The sequence below is a fragment of the Salmo salar genome, chromosome 01 (assembly GCF_965601325.2).
Source record: "Salmo salar chromosome 01, fSalSal1, whole genome shotgun sequence".
Lineage (NCBI taxonomy): Eukaryota > Metazoa > Chordata > Actinopteri > Salmoniformes > Salmonidae > Salmo > Salmo salar.
Genome location: NC_138291.1, coordinates 148,075,501 through 148,095,703, shown reverse-complemented (window position 1 = coordinate 148,095,703; position 20,203 = coordinate 148,075,501). Strand labels below are relative to the sequence as shown.

At 40.3% G+C, this 20,203-nt stretch overlaps 1 long non-coding RNA gene across 2 annotated transcripts; it reads right to left on the bottom strand.

Moving 5' to 3' along the window:
* Positions 1–1,076: 1,076 nt before the first annotated feature.
* LOC106565862 (uncharacterized) lies at positions 1,077–15,545 on the bottom strand. Of its 2 annotated transcripts, none has more exons than XR_001319750.3 (3): positions 15,280–15,545; positions 14,870–15,005; positions 1,077–1,571 (listed from the first exon to the last, which is right to left on the bottom strand). It is a non-coding gene; the product is annotated as an uncharacterized LOC106565862 (long non-coding RNA). The 2 variants fall into 2 exon arrangements; XR_001319749.3 differs by lacking the exon at positions 1,077–1,571 and adding an exon at positions 13,715–13,786.
* Positions 15,546–20,203: the final 4,658 nt, after the last annotated feature.

The window sequence follows — 20,203 nt, the reverse complement described above, 5'->3', positions numbered from 1 at the left end:
GATTTCAACTTTTACTTTTGATACTTAAGTACATTTTAGCAATTCCATTTACTTTTGATACTTAAGTATATTTAAAACCAAATACTTTTAGACTTTTACTCAAGTAGTATTTTACTAGGTGACTTTCACTTTTACTTGATTAATTTTCTATTAAAGGTATCTTAACTTTTACTCAAGTATGAAATTTGAGTACTTTTTCCACCACTGAGTTACCCTCACTCCTAGGTTTAGACCAGGGCTGGGTTTACCAAAAGCATCGTGGCACTAAGATCATCTTAATTCCATTGGCACTAAATGGACAGAAGATTATCTTAGTGCTACGATACCGTTGTGAAACCCATTTGAGAGCCTTAGATATCCAATTTTATAAACTTTTCTTCTTTTTGTATGCATTACATTGCGAAAGTAGCCAGAAGGTTGTGGATTCACAGACCACCGCGGACAAGGGTAGGGGTGAAAAGATATCCAATATAATAAAAGCACTGCATGAATCTATCTCCTTATTTTCGGTCAAGGAAAAAATTGCTTTTTATTAACTCAGTTCATGCGATTTTATGTGAAGTTACATGACTGGAGACAAGCAGAATATTTTTTAATACCACAACAGAACATGCAGCACTCTAGACTTTTTGATTTCTATACAGGCTATTGTTAAAAAAGAGGACACCGGTAGTCTATGTTTGGAACAATGCTAAAGTTGTCTATCAACTGTAAAAATGTAGCGCAACAGAACCAGTTACAACTGAAGTATCTGATCATATATGAATTCAAGAAAAAGGTTAACACTGCAGCCGCATATCATCAGGTAGGCCTATATGCAGTTGTAACTTTTTTCTTTTGGGAAACTATAATTTTCTAATTTATTCGGTTTTATTCCATTATATTTTTGTTAGAACATAGATTTGTGTTGACTGTGATTAGGGCATGGGAATATAAAAGCATCTGCTGGGCTTAATGATCAAACTACAGTGTAGGCATGTACAGCTCACTGCATGATCCTCAAACCAAAGACTGGCCAAACTTGTGTTTCTAAATGTGAATTCAAAGACACTGTAGAATTACTGTATAGCCAAATAAGGCATTTTTAATGTCAATATTATTTAATAAAAAATACAAATAAATACATTTTCATTTTAAACAGACTAAATGCAAAATGTATAGGCATGTTGTTGAAGTGCTGTTGTTGATGTGTTGTTGAAATGCTGAGCGCTCGTTACAGCCTGTAGTGTGTCACAAACTCTTCATAATTGATTTCTTAAATGGTAGGCTATAGCATTGAAATAATAATAATTTAGCCTAAATAATTCAAGCCGGTGCAGAAGGTGAGTTTAATAATAAGAAACATGAAGATCCTGGCAGTGACTCCTAAGGAACCTCCCCAGCTCCTGGTTCATCCTTTCCACCTGCCTGTTGGACTGAGGGCGGTACCCGGTTGTGAGGCTGACCGTGACACCCAGCTTCTCCATGAAGCCTCTCCATAACCATGACGTGAATTGGGGGCCACGGTGGGAGACGATTTCCTCCAGAAGGCCATAGCGCCTGAAGACCATCTGGAACAGTGCCTCAGTGCCCTGGAGAACGATAGGGAGACCAGAGAGGGAGGGATAAAACGTCAGGATTTAGATAATCTGTTCACAACAACCATAATAGTAGTGAAACCATCAGAAGAAGGGAGATCAGTGACAAAATCAATAGATAGGTGAGACCAAGGCTGCTGAGGCACGGGGAGGAGAAGGAGTTTCCCTGCTGGAGCGTGCCGGTGAGCTTTAGTTTGGGCATATACGGAGCAGGAGTTGACATAGTGAGCAATGTCCTGCTCCAAGGTTGGCCACCAGTACTTTCCGGAGATAGATTGAATAGTGCGGGTGATACCTAGGTGTCCAGCGACGAGAGATGTGTGGGCCCAGGTCAACAGCCGATCCCTTATACCAGTGGGAACGTAGGGGCGCTCTGAAGGACAGGTAGCAGGCACGGGTTCCGTCTCCAGAGCCTGGCGATTGTCCACTTCTACGCACCAAAGCACGGGGGCAACGACTTGGGAGGGCAGAATGATGGGTGCACTCAGGAATATAACCCCTCCCAAATCGTAGAGACAGGATGTTTTGATGACAGGCTTTGATGTTCTTTGAACCTGGGTGATATGACAAGGTGAAGTTGAATCTAATGAAGAAAAGGGCACAACTTGCTTGGCGTGGATTCAGCCGCCTCGCAGTCCGTATGTACTCCAGGTTCCGATGGTTGGTGAGAATGAAAAATGTGTCCTTGGCACCCAACAGTTGCTCCGCTCCTCTAATGCCAACTACACAGTTCTTCTCTGCAGGAGACAGTTTTTTGGAGTAGTATACCACATACAATTTCTGTGGGTTATCTTGACGTTGGGACAGGACGGCCCCCACACACACACTTCTGAAGCGTCCAAGGAAAGGTTGTCAGGATCCTCCGCTAGTTGGAGATGAATCCTCTCGGGTGTTGCCGAGGTGGTGGAGAACGCGGAGGACCTTAACCATTACCGTACCCAGTTGAGCCAGCTGGTCATGATGTTGACGGAGTACGTGTTCCAGTTTGTCGACCATCTGGGAGATATCAAATCAAATTGTATTTGTCACATTTGCCAAATACAACAGTGAAATGCTTACTTACGAGCCCTTAACCAACAATGCTGTTCAAGAAATAGAGTTAAGAAAATAATTACAAAATAAACTAAAGTAAAAAAATGTAATTAAAAGTAACACAATAAAATAACAATGACGAGGCCATATACAGAGGGTATCGGTACCAAGTCAATGTGCGGGGGTACAGGTTAGTTGAGATAATTTGTACATATACTGTAGGTGGGGGTAAAGTGACGATGCATAGATAATAAACAGCGAGTAACAGCAGTGTAAAAAAAGGGGGGGTCTAGAATAGGGTGACTGAAGTCTTTGACAGTTTTTGGGGCCTTCCTCTGACACCTTCTAGTATATAGGACCTGGATGCCAGAAAATGTGGCCCCATACGCACTACAGTCTATAGCACCTTACTGTCTGATGTCGAGCAGTTGCCATACCAGTTGGTGATGCAACCGATCAGGATGCTCTCGATGGTGCAGATGTAGAATTTTTTGAGGATATGGGGACCCATGCCAAATCTTTTCAGTCTCCTGAGGGGGAAAGGTGTTGTCGTGCCCTCTTCACAACTGTCTTGGTGTGTTTGGACCATGCTAGTTTGTTGGTGATGTGGACACCAAGGAACTTGAAACTCTCGACCCACTGCACTACAGCCCCATCGATGTGAATGTGGGCGTGTTCAGCCCTCCTTTTCCTGTAGTCCATGATCAGCTCCTTTGTCTTGCTGACAATGAGGGAGACGTTGTTGTCCTGGCACCACACTGCCAGGTCTCTGACCTCCTCACTATAGGCTGTCTCATCGTTGATCAGGCCTACCACTGTTGTGTCGTCAGCAAACTTAATGATTGTGTTGGAGTCGTGCTTGGCCACACAGTGGTGGGTGAACACGGAGTACAGGGGGGGAATAAGCACGCACCCTTGAGGGGCACCAGTGTTGAGGATCAGCGTGGAAAATGTGTTGTTGCCTACCCTTACCACCTGGGGGCGGCTCGTCAGGAGGCCCAGGATCCAGTTGCAGACAGAGGTGTTTAGTCCCAGGGTCATTTGCTAAGTGATGAGCTTTGTGGTTACTATAGTGTAGAATGCTGAGCTGTAGTTAATGAACAACATTCTCACATAGGTGTTCCTTTTGTCCAGGTGGGAAAGGGCAGTGTGGAGTGCGATTGAGATTGCATCACCTGTGGATCTGTTGGGGCGGTATGCGAATTGGAGTGGGTCTAGGGTTTCCGGGATGATGGTGTTGATGTGAGCCATGACCAGCCTTCCAAAAGCACTTCAGCCTTCCAAAAGCACTTCATGGCTACCGATGTGAGTGTTACGGGGCAGTAGTCATTTAGGCAGGTTACCTTCACTTTGTTGGGCACAGGACAATGGTGGTTTGCTTGAAACATGTAGGTATTACAGACTCTGTCAGGGACAGGTTGAAAATGTCAGTGAAGACACTTGCCAGTTGGTTCACGCATGCTCTGAGTACACGTCCTGGTAATCTGTCTGGCCCCCACGGTCTTGTGAATGTAGACCTGTTTAAAGGTCTTGCTCACATCAGCTACGGAGAGCATGATCACACAGTCGTCCGGAACAGTCGGCGCTCTCATGCATGCTTCAGTGCTGCTTGCCTCAAAGCGAGCGTAAAAGGCATTTAGCTCATTTGGTAAGCTCACGTCACTGGGCAGCTCGTGGCTGGATTTCCCTTTGTAGTCCATAATAGTTTGCAAGCCCTGCCACATCCGACGAGCATCAGAGCTGGTGTAGTACAATACGATTCAATCTGACGACTTCCGTATTGAGCGAGTCACTGGTACTTCCTGCTTTAGTTTTTGCTTGTAAGCAGGAATCAGGAGGATATAATTATGGTCAGATTTGTATGATGCAGAAGGTGAGTTTAATAACAAGAAACATGAAGATAATCAAAACAGGAGTAGCATACTGAACGTAAACAAAACCAATACTGCCCGTAGATTGAGGCTACTGAGGGCTAAATAAAGGGGAAGTAATCAAGGCAATGATGAAGTCCAATTGTGCATAATGATGGGGAGCAGGTGTCCATAATGATGGTTGCCAGGTGTGCGTAATGTGGATTGCCAGGACCGGTGGTTACTGGACCCATGCCATTGAGCACCGGAGCGGGAGAGCGGGAATAGGCATGCTGGTTTTTGTTCCTTCTTGGGTTACCTGGCTTGCTCCTGACTGATTTAGAGTTAGTATGTGGTTTAATAGCCTGTTGAAATGTGAAACGTCAATTGATAGTGACAGAATCACACATTACTTCCCTAGCAAAGTAAATGTTTTGTGTCCTGGGGCTGATTGTCATAAAGACAAACCAAAGACATCACATGTGCATCGGTCAGGTCTTTTACAGCTTGGTTCTAGCATAAAGCATTGCGGACTAAAGCGTTGTTATAGGTAATTTATATATTTATACATTTAATTTTAAGCTTGCAAGGGGTAGGCCTGTGCTTTTAGCCATTATCTTTAACAAAAGACACAATATCCTCACATACCCACTCAATTTGAGCCCTGGTTTAACTTAACACGCCAAGCTCTTCACTGACACTGAGCTATTTATGGAGTGCATGATGACTGAAGGAATTGGCTGGCAATCTATGGATAGTAGACAGAATTCTCTGTCAAACAGGTAGGTCTACCTCTTATTTATTGAATAGGAAGACATAGGCTCCAACACAAAGCCCTCTTGTTGTTAGTAGCCTAAAATGAAATTTAAATGAAAACTGTTTAAATGAATGATGTCTTCTCGAATTAGCCTACTTTCAGCACCCATGCGCTGTCCAGCTCTGCGGGTGCCAATTCATAGTAATATAAGTTATGTAAATTACTAAAATATGGCTTATTGTAAGGTAAATAACTCTGATAAATAGCTTCATTATGGGCAACAAAACATATTGTTTTTATTAAAATCAATTATAGCAGTAGCAAGCTTACCTCCGGTCCTCCTCATTTTCCCCTCTTCCTCTCAAACTGACAAGGACATCAGTAAGCCTAGTCCGCGTGCACAGATCAAGGTTTCTGTTAGCTGGAAATTGCCGGCTTATGTCCCCCCCCCAAAAAAAATCTAATTGCAAAATAATGCTTTTTATTCATTGATGGAAATACCAGTCGATGTAAATACATTTGACCTTCATGCTTATCCGTCTATAGGTTAATTTGCATAATTTAGTGGAATTAAATCGGCCTGTGTGTATTTCCATTAGTCATCATGTACAGTGCATTCGGAAAGTAGTCAGACCCCTTATTCAAAAATGTATTTAATAATTTTTTTCCCTCATCAATTTACACACAATACTCCATAAGGACAAAGCAAAAACTGATTTTTAGAAATGTTTGTAAATTTATTACAAATAAAAAACAGAAGTACCTTATTTACACAAGTATTCAAACCCTTTGCTATGAGACTTGAAATTGAGCTCAGGTGCATCCTGTTTCCATTGATCATCCTTGAGATGTTTCTACAACTTGGAGTGCACCTATGGTAAATGTAATTGATTGGACATGATTTGGAAAGGCACACACCTGTCTATATAAGGTCCCACAGTTGACAGTGCATGTCAGAGCAAAAACCAAGTCATGAGGTTGAAGGAATTGTCCATAGAGCGCCAAGATAGGATTGTGTCGTGGCACAGATCTGGGAAAGGGTACCAAAACATTTCTGCAGCATTGAAGATCCCCAAGAACACAGTGGCCTCCATCATTCTTAAACGGAAGAAGTTTGGAACCACCAAGACTCTTCCTAGAGCTGGCCGCCCAGCCAAACTGAGCAATCGGGAGAGAAGGGCCTTGGTCAGTGTAAAGGACATCACGCTGCTTGCTTAACAAATACCCCTTCCTCCTAATTCAGCCCATACCTGGTGCGAACTCGAGACCTCTCCTGAAGCATCTTACAAGTTGGCGCCACGCAAAAAGCTAGCTATTCGCTGGTGCAAGTGGGGACAAGTCAGGCTGAGGATAAGTTTTATACATCCATGTGTTAAAGTACAATAGCACACCTAAATCAACTTGTCAATTAAAATAATAACACTTAAGGAATTTTAACAATATAATATGGCTAACCAGAAGAAAAAAAAGTTTAAGGAAGGTTCTTTATAGAACTATTCCCCATACAGGTTTTATAAAGAACCGTAAAAGGGTTCTATATATCCCCAAAAAGGGTTGTAACCACAGCGGAACAGTTTATTTGGTGGTATACAGGAGCTTTTATTAACGGTTCATTATAGAGGGCTTGCAGTTGACATATGACCACTCCTGGCAGCCATGTTGGAAGACCACCACATTCATTATTCTGACAAGTGGCTACCCCAAACTGCATGATAACAGTGCCTAAAACTAGTTGATTCAACACCACTGTCATTCTCTGTAGAGTATTTGGCTGGTCTAACAAGGCATTAGAGCCAACGGGGAAAAAAATGTTTACAGATTCCCCGCAATTATGAAACACCATTGTTGATACCAAGATAAGGCTCAAGAACTGTCAGAAAAGCAAAGAAACCTTTTTGCCCGTCAATACCTGAACCCAGACAGCTGTCAGTAACGGGTCTGCTGTGAAAATGTCATCACTGGTAAGTTAAGTCTGATCGATTTCGACTTTATTTTAGCTGTTGTGCCAACCAGGTATTTTAGGTTAACAGTAAATTAACCTAAATTAGCTAGCTAGATAGCTTGTAGCTAAGCAATTAGCATGTGTAACGTCTGTGTTGTTGTATGTGTCGAACTGCTTTGCTTTATTTTGGCCAGGTTGCAATTGTAAATGAGATCTTGTTCTCAACTTGCCTACCTGGTTAAATAAAGGTAAAATAAAATAAAATAAATAAAAATGTATCGCTTGAGTTTAAAGTTATGGGGAAGCTATTTTTCACTATAACAATTCACCTTTATAACAAAGAATTTACATACCTCTTCAATTGCATTTGCAGACAAACATAAGCCTACTAATCCTAATGTTATGAGTAGATTGGATGGTGATAATTTAGGCTATTAATAAGTGCGTAGTGGCTATATCAGAGACGTTTCCTTTGCAGAGGAAAAATGTGGACTTTGATAAACATTTCATGCAATTCTACCACACTTTATATGACTGAAGAAATTAGCAGAATCTTTTTTTTTTTTTTTGAATATGGTAGCCTAGGCCTACCCTACTGACACTGACAACAGATTAATACCAACGGCCTTGTCTTGAATGCATATAATCTAGGCCTATGAAAAAGGGGTCTTGGCTAAAGAAATATCCAGCTTTTGTCAAAAGTACAGTTGAAGTTGGAAGTTTACATACACTTAGGTTGGAGTCACTAAAACTTGTTTTTCAACCACTCAACACATTTCTTGTTAACAAACTATAGTTTTGGCAAGTCGGTTAGGACATCTACTTTGTGCATGACACAAGTAATTTTCACAACAATTGTTAACAGACAGATTATTTCACTTAATCACAATTCCAGTGGGGTCAGAAGTTTACATACACTAAGTTGACTGTGCCTTTAAAAACAGCTTGAAAAATTCCAAAAAATGATGTCTGTTAGAACAGTTTGGCCATAATGACCATCGTTATGTTTGGAGGAAAAGGGCGGGGGTGGCAGCATCATGTTGTTGTGGTGCTTTGCTGCAGGAGGGACTGGTGCACTTCACAAAATAGATGGCATCATGAGGGAGGAAAATTATGTGGATATATTGAAGCAACATCTCAAGACATCAGTCAGGAAGTTAAAGCTTGGTCGCAAATGGGTCTTCCAATTAGACAATGACCACAAGCAAACTTCCAAAGTTGTGGCAAAATGGCTTAAGGACAACAAAGTCAAGGTATTGGAGTGGCCATCACAAAGTCCTGACCTCAATCCTATAGAAATGTGTGGGCAGAACTGAAAAAGTGTGTGCGAGCAAGGCTGTTACACCAGCTCCGTCAGGAGGAATGGGTCAAAATTCACCCAGCTTATTGTGGGAAGCTTGTGGAAGGCTACCTGAAACGTTTGACCCAAGTTAAACAATTTAAAGGCAATGCTACCAAATACTAACTGAGTGTATGTAAACTTCTGACCCACTGGGAATGTGATGAAAGAAATAAAAGCTGAAATAAAATTACTCTCCACTATTATTCTGACATCTCATATTCTTAAAATAAAGTGGTGTTCCTAACTGACCTAAGACAGGGTATTTTTACTTGGATTAAATGTCAGGAATTGTGAAAAACTGAGTTTAAATGTACAGTGCCTTGCGAAAGTATTCGGCCCCCTTGAACCTTTCGACCTTTTGCCACATTTCAGGCTTCAAACATAAATATATAAAACTGTAATTTTTTTGTGAAGAATCAACAACAAGTGGGACACAATCATGAAGTGGAACGAAATTTATTGGATATTTCAAACTTTTTTAACAAATAAAAAACTGAAAAATTGGGCATGCAAAATTATTCAGCCCCTTTACTTTCAGTGCAGCAAACTCTCTCCAGAAGTTCAGTGAGGATCTCTGAATGATCCAATGTTGACCTAAATGACTAATGATGATAAATAGAATCCACCTGTGTGTAATCAAGTCTCCGTATAAATGCACCTGCTCTGTGATAGTCTCAGGAGGTCCGTTTAAAGCACAGAGAGCATCATGAAGAACAAGGAACACACCAGGCAGGTCCGAGATACTGTTGTGGAGAAGTTTAAAGCCAGATTTGGATACAAAAAGATTTCCCAAGCTTTAAACATCCCAAGGAGCACTGTGCAAGCGATAATATTGAAATGGAAGGAGTATCAGACCACTGCAAATCTACAAAGACCCGGCCGTCCCTCTAAACTTTCAGCTCATACAAGGAGAAGACTGATCAGAGATGCAGCCAAGAGGCCCATGATCACTCTGGATGAACTGCAGAGATCTACAGCTGAGGTGGGAGACTCTGTCCATAGGACAACAATCCGTCGTATACTGCACAAATCTGGCCTTTATGGAAGAGTGGCAAGAAGAAAGCCATTTCTTAAAGATATCCATAAAAAGTGTCATTTAAAGTTTGCCACTTGCCACTTGGGAGACACACCAAACATGTGGAAGAAGGTGCTCTGGTCAGATGAAACCAAAATCAAACTTTTTGGCAACAATGCAAAACGTTATGTTTGGCGTAAAAGCAACACAGCTCATCACCCTGAACTCACCATCCCCACTGTCAAACATGGTGGTGGCAGCATCATGGTTTGTGCCTGCTTTTCTTCAGCAGGGGCAGGGAAGATGGTTAAAATTGATGGGAAGATGGATGGAGCCAAATACAGGACCATTCTGGAAGAAAACCTGATGGAGTCTGCAAAAGACCTGAGACTGGGACGGAGATTTGTCTTCCAACAAGACAATGATCCAAAACATAAAGCAAAATCTACAATGGAATGGTTCACAAATAAACATATCCAGGTGTTAGAATGGCCAAGTCAAAGTCCAGACCTGAATCCAATCGAGAATCTGTGGAAAGAACTGAAAACTGCTGTTTACAAACGCTCTCCATCCAACCTCACTGAGCTCGAGCTGTTTTGCAAGGAGGAATGGGCAAAAATGTCAGTCTCTCGATGTGCAAAACTGATAGAGACATATCCCAAGCGACTTACAGCTGTAATCGCAGCAAAAGGTGGCGCTAAAGTATTAACTTAAGGGGGCTGAATAATTTTGCACGGCCAATTTTTCAGTTTATTATTTGTTAAAAAAGTTTGAAATATCCAATAAATTTCGTTCCACTTCATAATTGTGTCCCACTTGTTGTTGATTCTTCACAAAAAAATACAGTTTTATATCTTTATGTTTGAAGCCTGAAATGTGGCAAAAGGTCGAAAAGTTCAAGGGGGCCGAATACTTTCGCAAGGCACTGTATTTGGCTAAGGTGTATGCAAACTTCCGACTTCAACTGCATATTTTTTGCATCTTAGCTAACCCTAACCTAATTCTCCTAACCCGCTGCCTAAATTCTACTAATTTGCTACGGAATGTCAAATGTGACGTTGATTTGACAAAAGCTGAATCCCTTCTAGCCATGGCCACGAAAAGGGGAGATGCAAATTGTACAATATGACGGCCATATAGCCTGGAGGACATTATTGTGCAAAGAAACTCCAGTGGTTATCATATTCATATGACAACCCAATTATCATTTGTTAAAGAACTTTATTCATGGGGGGGGGATGTATGGACATTACAGTATAGGAGAACCTGCTGTGTTGACTATTGGTTGTTCAAGCCCAACAATAGATGTAATCTTTTTGTGACAAAACACCTGAATTAATTAAATACAACCAAACCATTAAGAGCCCTGATGGTGTAGGTGACCTGAAGTGATTTTCTAACATCAGGTGTGCTTTTAATTTGTTTATGTACAACTGTAGGTTCACCAGCTGACCTCCATCTAGACACCCATGCAGACTGGATTCCCACTGAGAAGATGAGCAATGCTTCAGCAGCATCTGTTTCTACTTCTTTGTCCTTTTCCAGAAATGAATGGAGACAACCCTCAATTATACAAGATGGTTGTTATATGCTGTGTTTTGGTCGATCTGAATGATTCTGTTGTGCCAGTTGAGTAGAGCACCTTCACCTTGTCATCATGACAAAAGTGCCCCCTTAACTTCAAACAGTATGAATATATAAAATGTAATTTGGAACATGTACAATACTATTGTTTATGATATTGTAAACATATTGTACTTTTGTAATGGGCTATATTGTTGTATGGGTGAAATTAAAATAATTTTGTCATCTCTGCTTTGCCTAGCCCCATTGAACGAAACATCTTATCGTCCAACAATTTTTTTCTTTACAATTTAAAATACATTTAAAGACAATGTAATTGTTGTGGTAGTCTTTGGCAAACCATTTTCATTAGCACAGTGGCACCTACAAGTGCCACTCAGGCCTTCTTGGTGAAAAGTATCTGGCAGCGAACTTGGTGGTAGTAGTTGTGTGTGTATTAAGCTAACGATCCCATCTCCTGCTTCCAGACATTTCACCAGCTAGATTACAAGGGTTGGATTTGCACCAACAAATGTAGCATTAAAACAAGGCATGCACAAAATCTAGTATAATGATTAGCCTCATATCCATTATCTACTGGTATCGTTTTTAATTTGAGAACATATGTGAACAATATGTGAGTTAAGCTGTTCTCTGCTTCAGATGCACAATGTCAAGGGATGCATTGCAAATGCACATAAGGCTTAAAGGCGCTGCATGGTTAATCCGGCGTCTGCATTGGCCGTGCAGCATTTACGTGATACGGCCTCTGCAGAAGTCAGGGCACTCCTACTTCTTGCTCTTCACAGAGCAGTGCAGAGCTGTTGCGAAGGAAGCGAGTTTGTTTTATATAGGAACTCTCGCCCCCAACTACTGTCAACCAATCATCTCAATGCAGAGCTACATGGAGGCCTTCACATTGTTACAAAATTTGAGAGGCGCACGGTGTTGCGGAACAGAGCTCAATTTGGCCTCTGCAATTGTGTCACACCATCCATACGGCACCTCCTACCACATTTTCGGGTCAAGCATGAATTGGCTCTAATGCCATAATACTGCAGGCCAGTGGTTCACATCCCCAGTCCTCGTGGACCCAGAACAGTGCAGTTTTATTGTAGCCACAGACAAACACACCTGATTCAACTTGGCAACTAATCATCAGGCCCTCAATTAGTTGAATCAAGTATGTTTTTCGTGGCTACAACAAGTGTGTTCGGGGTACTCAAGGACTGGAGTTGGGAACCACTGCTGTAGGCCTATGGCTGCATTGGCGTTGCATGCCATTATCAGTTGCGAAATGGGTTCACATGGCAGATATCCTAAACAAAATTGTGACAATCAAAAAACTAATTGGAGAGCTTATGACTGAACAAAAAGGTCATGTTCATTTGAGAATACAACAGAGAAATCAGAGACAGATTCCCTTCCCTTATTTTGTTGCTGGGTTGTGATCTGTGATGAATCAACATCAACACTAGTTCATCTTGAATAATAGTTAAGTGTTTAAACTTGTTTAATTGTTAACTTATCTTCAATCAACACTTTCATATCATTTTAATGTGAATGGGTACCAAAACATTTCTGCAGCATTGAAGATCCCCAAGAACACAGTGGCCCCTTACATATAAGCGAACTCATATGTAAAGGTTCAACAGTTCAGTAACAAGTAGGCTATTATTACTAAAACACAATTTCAGGTTAAAAAAAGAAAGAAGTAAATATCAGAGGTGGCCAACGTCACTCCACTGATCCCTGATCTACTAGGTGAGCAGACTTCTGTTGCAGCCCAGCTGCTAACACACTTGATTATAAACTAATTAGGTTTGATATATTGAATCAGCTGTGTTAGTACTGGGCTGGAACAGAAGCCTGCACACCACAAGAGGTTGGTGGCACCTTAATTGGGGAGAACGGGCTCGTGGTAATGACTGGAGTGGTATCATTCATGGTTTCCACGTGTTTGATGCCATTCCAATTGGTCTGTCCGGACATTATTATGAGCCGTTCTCCCCTCAGCAACCTCTACTGCTGCACACCCAGCAGGGTTGGCCTGCTACAGTTGTAATAGGTTTATACAATGTGTGACCTTGAACTGTATTTTTGTTCACAAAATTTGCTAACATATACAGTAATCCATTGTATACAAGGATGACCCTTATTCTCTTGGGACTCATTGGGACCTCTTCATCTGCAGACAGGGTTTGGCAGCTCTCTGTATGAGGACAGAAAACATCACAAAGAAACAGGCTGCATTATACTCAAGTTAGACAGCCATGACTTATGTTGCCAGGGACTGAAACTGGACAATAGTTTCATAATGTCCTCCCACAAAGTTACCTGCCCTATCCAGAGTAGCCTACTCTCCCTTCTGTCAGCGCTAGCTAATCCTTTCATCCTCTTCCATGGCTGTTAGCAAGCTACCTACCTACCTAGCTACAAATTAATCAAGATAGCTAACTAGCTAATATGAAGTTATTTAATTCATGTAGCTAGCTAGCTAGCTATACAGAATGTAAAGTTAACTAACTAGCGAACATTATGTTAGCAGCTCAAATTCAGGTTAGCCTTCACACTAAGTTTCTGTGTCAAGCTAGCTAATAATACATTGTTTTATCACTTTCAACATATTTACTTACTTACTTGAATAGGTTCACCCACTGGCTCCATTTTCTGGGTCCTTTGAAAAACTAAACTTCTTCCCGAAGTTTCTGGTGGTAACAAAATGCAGCCAGTCATGTGGACGATTGGAGAACTTTCAACAGACTGAGTTTGGTTTTCCAACATGGTGATTTGTGACGCAACTGAAAGCGCTCTATAGAGGCTTAAGAAAGGGTTATTATTTGTGTGTGTATGAGTCATCATTATGATTCACATGAAGGTGATCATTATATGATGGGTCATCCCTATAACTCATATTGGGCAATTACAGGGGATGAAAAGGGTAGACCTGCGAGTCAGATCTGAACAGGGAAAAAAAAAAATATATATATAAAAATAAAAATAAAAAAAACACTGTTTGACAAGCATTAAGGGCCAAATCATTCTAATTCATCTGCTGGTCAGACAATTGGCTTATTTTCAAGCTGTTCCTGTGATCTGAGGGCATGTCATAGATGATAAACTCAAGTTGAAAAAGTTAGGAGAACTCAGGTGCGGAACACAGAGTTCTATATAAGACTGTGAGCTTTTACATTAGAAGTTGATTAATGTACAATAACCCCCTTGGTGTTAGTTTCCTAGTTAATTAGCCACCACCATCTCATGCAACCAATCATACACATGAACAGGTGACATTAACAGACACCACCTTGATTGAAGTATCTATAAATCATCTCAAGGCCATGGTAACATCATACATCGTATACTGTACCAGTACAAGTCCGACTGCACATAGGGAGCTCTATCAGAATTTTTACAGATGGTTTCTTTTTTTAAATGCCCTTGTGGTTGACTTGTGAGGTTAAATGTAAAGTGTCAACACATATGACATAAGAAAATCTATGGGCACTTCTCTGACACTTAACATGAGCAAGGATCATTCAAGCATAAAAGGTCATATTACCATAATTAGCTATTGTTATCATCACCAACCATTTCCTTCAGAGTGGGTTTATCCATAGCCATCGGAACTGAAGTCTAATACAATGGCCTTTCCCACTGGGCAAAAACTGGTTGAACCAACGTTGTTTCCATGTATTACAAAATACATAATAATAATAATAAATAATGTGATGACGTTGAATCAATGGCTGCGTTTCAAACACATAAAAGACACACTGTCCTCCACTTACCCTGCCATATGCCCTAGGGGAATCCCCGCGGCCATCTTTGCCGTCGGTCCAAACAATTAGCCAAACAAGGGAAGTTGGCAACGTAAGCCCCTCAGCCCTCGTTTGTGATCGAGGTTGCGAGTGTTCACTCCCGGGCCTGAAACGCCCCATAATTCAATTTGCGATAATTGTACATCCGCTAAGAAAAGTCAGCCAAAACTTAAAACCAACATCAATATGGAGGAGTCAACATACACTTGTAAGTAAAAACGAATGTAAATAAGTTAGAAATTGTGCTACTAATGCATATGACGGCACAAACACATATCGTAAAAGTAATTATGTTTTTGTTCGGTTAGCTTTTGGAAACGTTAGCTAGCACATACAACTTTCCCTGACAATACACTTACACATTGTAATTTTAGATTTACCAGATTTTGTCGGATGGCTAGCATTCGATGTCTGCAGATGCGTTGTCTTTTAGCCAAGATAGGAAATGCAATCATAATTTACTGTAGTGTATAAAGCACACACAACAGCTACCGGTGGTTCTATGATGACTGAAAACACAACCGTGGGACGAACAAGTGACACATTTCCAGGCAAGGGCGGTCCATTTAAAACAAATTCGTTCTTCCCATGCCCTGCAAGTGTCAACTCATCAGACGTCATCTGAAGTGTCCGCTTAACTTGAGGGCAGAGCTTATTAACAAGGTCAGAGGTCTCTTTCAGAATGATCCATAAGTATTACCCTGCGAATCATTACCTGAAGAAACTTAAAAAATACATTAACATTAATTGTACCTTTTGTGTTAAGCATCCAGAAACAGTTCCACATTTATTTTGGCATTGTCTACATGTAAAACAATTATGTAAAGATATTCACAGTTTTATAATTGTTAATATTCTTGATGACTTTTTTTTATTTTTTATGGGAGAATGTGCTGCTCGGTTTCCTTAACCATAATAAAGATAGATGTTTTTTTTTTTACCTTATAAATCTAATTGTGCAAATGGCAATATTTCATATTCATAAATGTAAATTCACTAATAAAAAAACATGATTCTGTGTTTAAAAAAAAAAAGGCAGAGGGAAGAGGGTGTGTCTTTTACATGTTTGGAATGCAGGCAATGAAAACTTTTTAATTTATTATTACATCAACGTAAGGAAATTGTCTCTTTTTTTTCACCTAACTTTTAAGCTAAATCCAATGACATGGTGAATTTCTTTCTTGATTTCACGTTAGCCGACAACTCAACCAAATGTAAATCAAAACTAGACGTTGAACTGACATCTGTGCCCATTGGGTTGTTTATCATTATAAGCATATTCTATCATTTATTGAGCATTATTAGCTCAAGGCTTTGTTTTATGCAGGTTTGCTGAAACAGGCAGCTCACTGCCACTCTTCATCTTAGTGTTATATTTCAGCATAAAAGCATGAAAGAGAAAGAGATGCAATGCATAACGCACATCAAAGCATAGACGTTCACCATTCACAGCTCGAAACAACTGACATGGAAGGTTAGAAAATATGTGTGTATCCCTGCGCTTATGAATGAGTGTGTGGTATATGACTGTCATATACTGTATGTGTGGCCTATAGGTGCGGATATGGGCGATTCCAGCGGGAGGGCTGGGGCGGAACATGTCTGAGGTGGTGCTGGAGTTGTTTATGTGTGCATGTCCGTCTCACTAGAATCTAAGGAAATGGAATTTGGATGTCTTGACTTCATGAACTCTTCCATTAGTGCACTTCTCTGTACTGTAGATTTTGGGATTTAGAAATTATGAATGCTGCAGTTAAATCAATAATAGATAAGAGTTCACACTACCCATAAACCTGCAATTGATTTTTTTATTACGTTTAGAAAGTTAAAGGCCCAATGCAGCCATTTGTATCTCAATGTCAAATAATTTCTGGGTAACAATTGAGGACCTTACTGTGATTGTTTTCAATTAAAATGCTCAAAAAGAAACAAATTGCTTCTTAGTAAAGAGCAATTTCTCAAACATGAATTTTGCTAGGACCGTCTGTGACTGGTCTAAGTGGGGAGGGGAAAACTGAAACTAGCTGTTATTGGCAGAGATGTTTGGAACCAGTGGAGGCTGCTGAGGGGAGAACGGCTCATGGCCTGAACAGAGCAAATGTAATGGCATCAAACACCTGGAAACCATGTTTGATGTATTTGATACCATTCCACCAATTCCGCTCCAGTCATTACCATGAGCCTGTTCTCCCCAATTAAGGTGCCACCAACCTTCTGTGTTTGGAACTCTCTTTCTTATTGGTCTATTAATTAAGCACCTGGTGTTGTCAGGAGGCAGGCCAAAACTCCATCCCACCAAAACAGGCCAAAATTTCAGGTGGTCTTTTCAAACAGCTCTTACACTAAAAGTGCATTATCATAATATTCACAATTTCACACTATTATTCCAACCACAGTATGGAAATATATATATATATATAATAACACAGGAAATTATTTTTTTGCAACATAAAGAGGGTATTCAGATCATCTCATGATGCTCTTTCATTTTGCAGCGTTTACACAGGCAGCCCAATTCTGATATTTTTTTTCAATAATTGGTCTTTTGACCAATCAAATCAGCTCTGAAAAAGATTGGATGTGAAAATATCTGAGATTTGTCAAAATACCAATTAGTGGAAAAAAGATCAGAATTGGGCTGTCTGACCTTCATTAATTATGTTTGCTGTTGTATTAATGCATAAGGTATAGTCAGGTCCAGATCATCATCAAGTGAATCCAACCTCACAAAACTATACTTTAAATATTTCTTTACTATTTTCACTGACTCTAAGTGTTATGGTGTAATATTTTATATTACATATGTCTTCATTTGAATATAGAGAAAATACAGTATGTCCAGTAATTCTTCACATGATTGGAACATTGTACATTTGACAATTATGAGATGACAATATTAATGCCCATGGTGAAATATAAAACTCCAATTAGCTTTTCCACATTGATGAATGATGGAAAAAAGTGAATGAACACTTTGTGGCTGAAGGGGTGTATGTTTAGTATTGAGGACAGAGGTGGCACCACAGGTCCAAGATTGGTGGGGCAAATTATTTTCCCTGGGGCCCATAGTTTTTCCTGATCTGGTAACCTAACCAGGTATAAATCCAGACCCAATCGGGTATGACAGTGATTAATCAGTGGAAAAAGGTTTTGTATGGGCTATAATGGGACTAGAGTTTGAAAGGTGAAACTCATTTACTGCATTTGTATACAATTAAAAACTTTAAAGTGCTATTTGGAGAACAGCAAAAACAAGCCAATATGACCCCAGCCATTATTACCTTGGCTGCTGTAGGTTCATTCACCTCAGTTGATAAGGAAACAGATATCCTATTAGCTATATAATTGTAATGTTATACCCCTGAAAGGGGAGAAATGTGAGAAATTATTCACACTGACATGTAGCATCAGCAACTGCTCAGTCAGTTGTAATGATGAATGGCATAAAATCAACAAAATATTATCTCCTAACACAAATGTGTTTGTATAAATACAAAACGTTACCACTTCGTTTACCCTGGCCAGAGGGGACAGGGCGCATTGGTTGTAGCATATGCAGCTGCGGTTATACCCATATGACAAAATACTATAGTACATCATGGTATAATTACTGTGTATTCACTGTAGTCCTTTTGCGGATTGTAGTGTACTGTAGTATTTACTGTAGTGTTTTTGGGGACATTATTATAGTATTTATTGTAGTGTCTTTTTTAGACATATTGTAGTATTTACTATAGTGTTATTGTTTTATCTTTTACATAAAAGTGGAGTATTTCTCCTTGAGGAAACCAACTGTAGAGCAAATGTTCCATAATCTGTAGGTAGGTAGGACTGGGGTCTGCTCTTTTCTGTGTATGGAACACAATATATGATCCATTCTTGGCATGTAGGTTTCTCACTTATAGGTGGCACAAATTGGGATATGGTTAGGGGAATGGGTAGGGTATATGCAAATTAAATACTGTAGTATTTACTATAGTTAAAGTGTAGTGTTTTTGCAGACATTACAGTACAATTTTGTGGATAATACTGTAGTATTTACTATAGTATACTGCAACATTCTATAGTAAGTACTATACATAATCGAGGGATAGTATTCTACAGTATATATCAGTTTACTACAGAATTCTATAGTAAACTGTAGTATTTTATCATGTGGGTAATCAGTAGCCTACAGTTGATCAGAACGGAAAATCCTCTCGTTTTCATCCCATACAGCATGCCAGATCGAAAATGTTTAGGTGTAGGCTGCTGCAACATTTCTGTGAAGAGTTTTTGCTTGTGTCTGTAGGAAGTGAGGTGTTATCGTGTTTGCTAAATAAAACAATATTTCAAAAGTGGAGGGTGCGTTTTGTGCTTTACATGCCTTAACCTATTTGGGTTGGACCACAGCAGCAGAGTCCAGCAACATACTGGAGAATGTAAACCTACCACAGAGATCAGAATCACCTTTATGTACAACAGAAGACTTACTTCTAGGAAATACCCAACCCTGTCCTAAACAACTGTTTATTCATATGCAGTCAGCCAGCCTACCTCTCTATTGTTCCCCACAGTGGTCCCCACAGCAGAGGAGCACATGATCTAAGATGGAGATCAAATCAAATGTTATTCGTCACATGCTTCGTAAACAACAGGTGTAGACTAACAGTGAAGTGCTTACTTACTGGCCCTTCCCAACAATGCAGAGAGAGAGAATAGAGAAATAATAGAAAAGTAAAACGCGTAATAATAAATACACAATAAACGATAACTTGGCATATACATGAGTAACCACTACCGAGTCGATGTGCAGGGGTACGAGGTAATTGAAGTAGATAAGTACATATAACTTGGAATAAAGTGACGAGACAACAGGTTAAATAATAAACAGTAGCAGCAACGTATGTGATGAGTCAAAAAATAAGTGCAAAAAGGGTCAATGCAGGTAGCTAGTTGGTTAGCTATTGAACTAACTATTTAGCTGTGCATCTGTAACGCCTGCCGTGCGGTTGCAGAGGAAACAGTCTATGACTTGCGTGGTTGGAGTTTTTAAGGCCTTCCTCTGACGCTGCCTGATATAGAAGTCCTGGATGTCAGGGAGCTCAGCTGATGTACTGGGCCATACGCACTACCCTCTGTAGCGCCTTACGATCAGAAGCCAAGCAGTTGCCATACCAAGCGGTGATGTAGCCAGTCAAGATGCTCTCAATGGTGCAGCTGTATAACTTTTTAGGATCTGAGGGCCCATGCCAAATCTTTTCAGCCTCCTGAAGAGGAAGAGGCGTTGTCGTGCCCTCTTCACGACGGTGTTGGTGTGTGTGG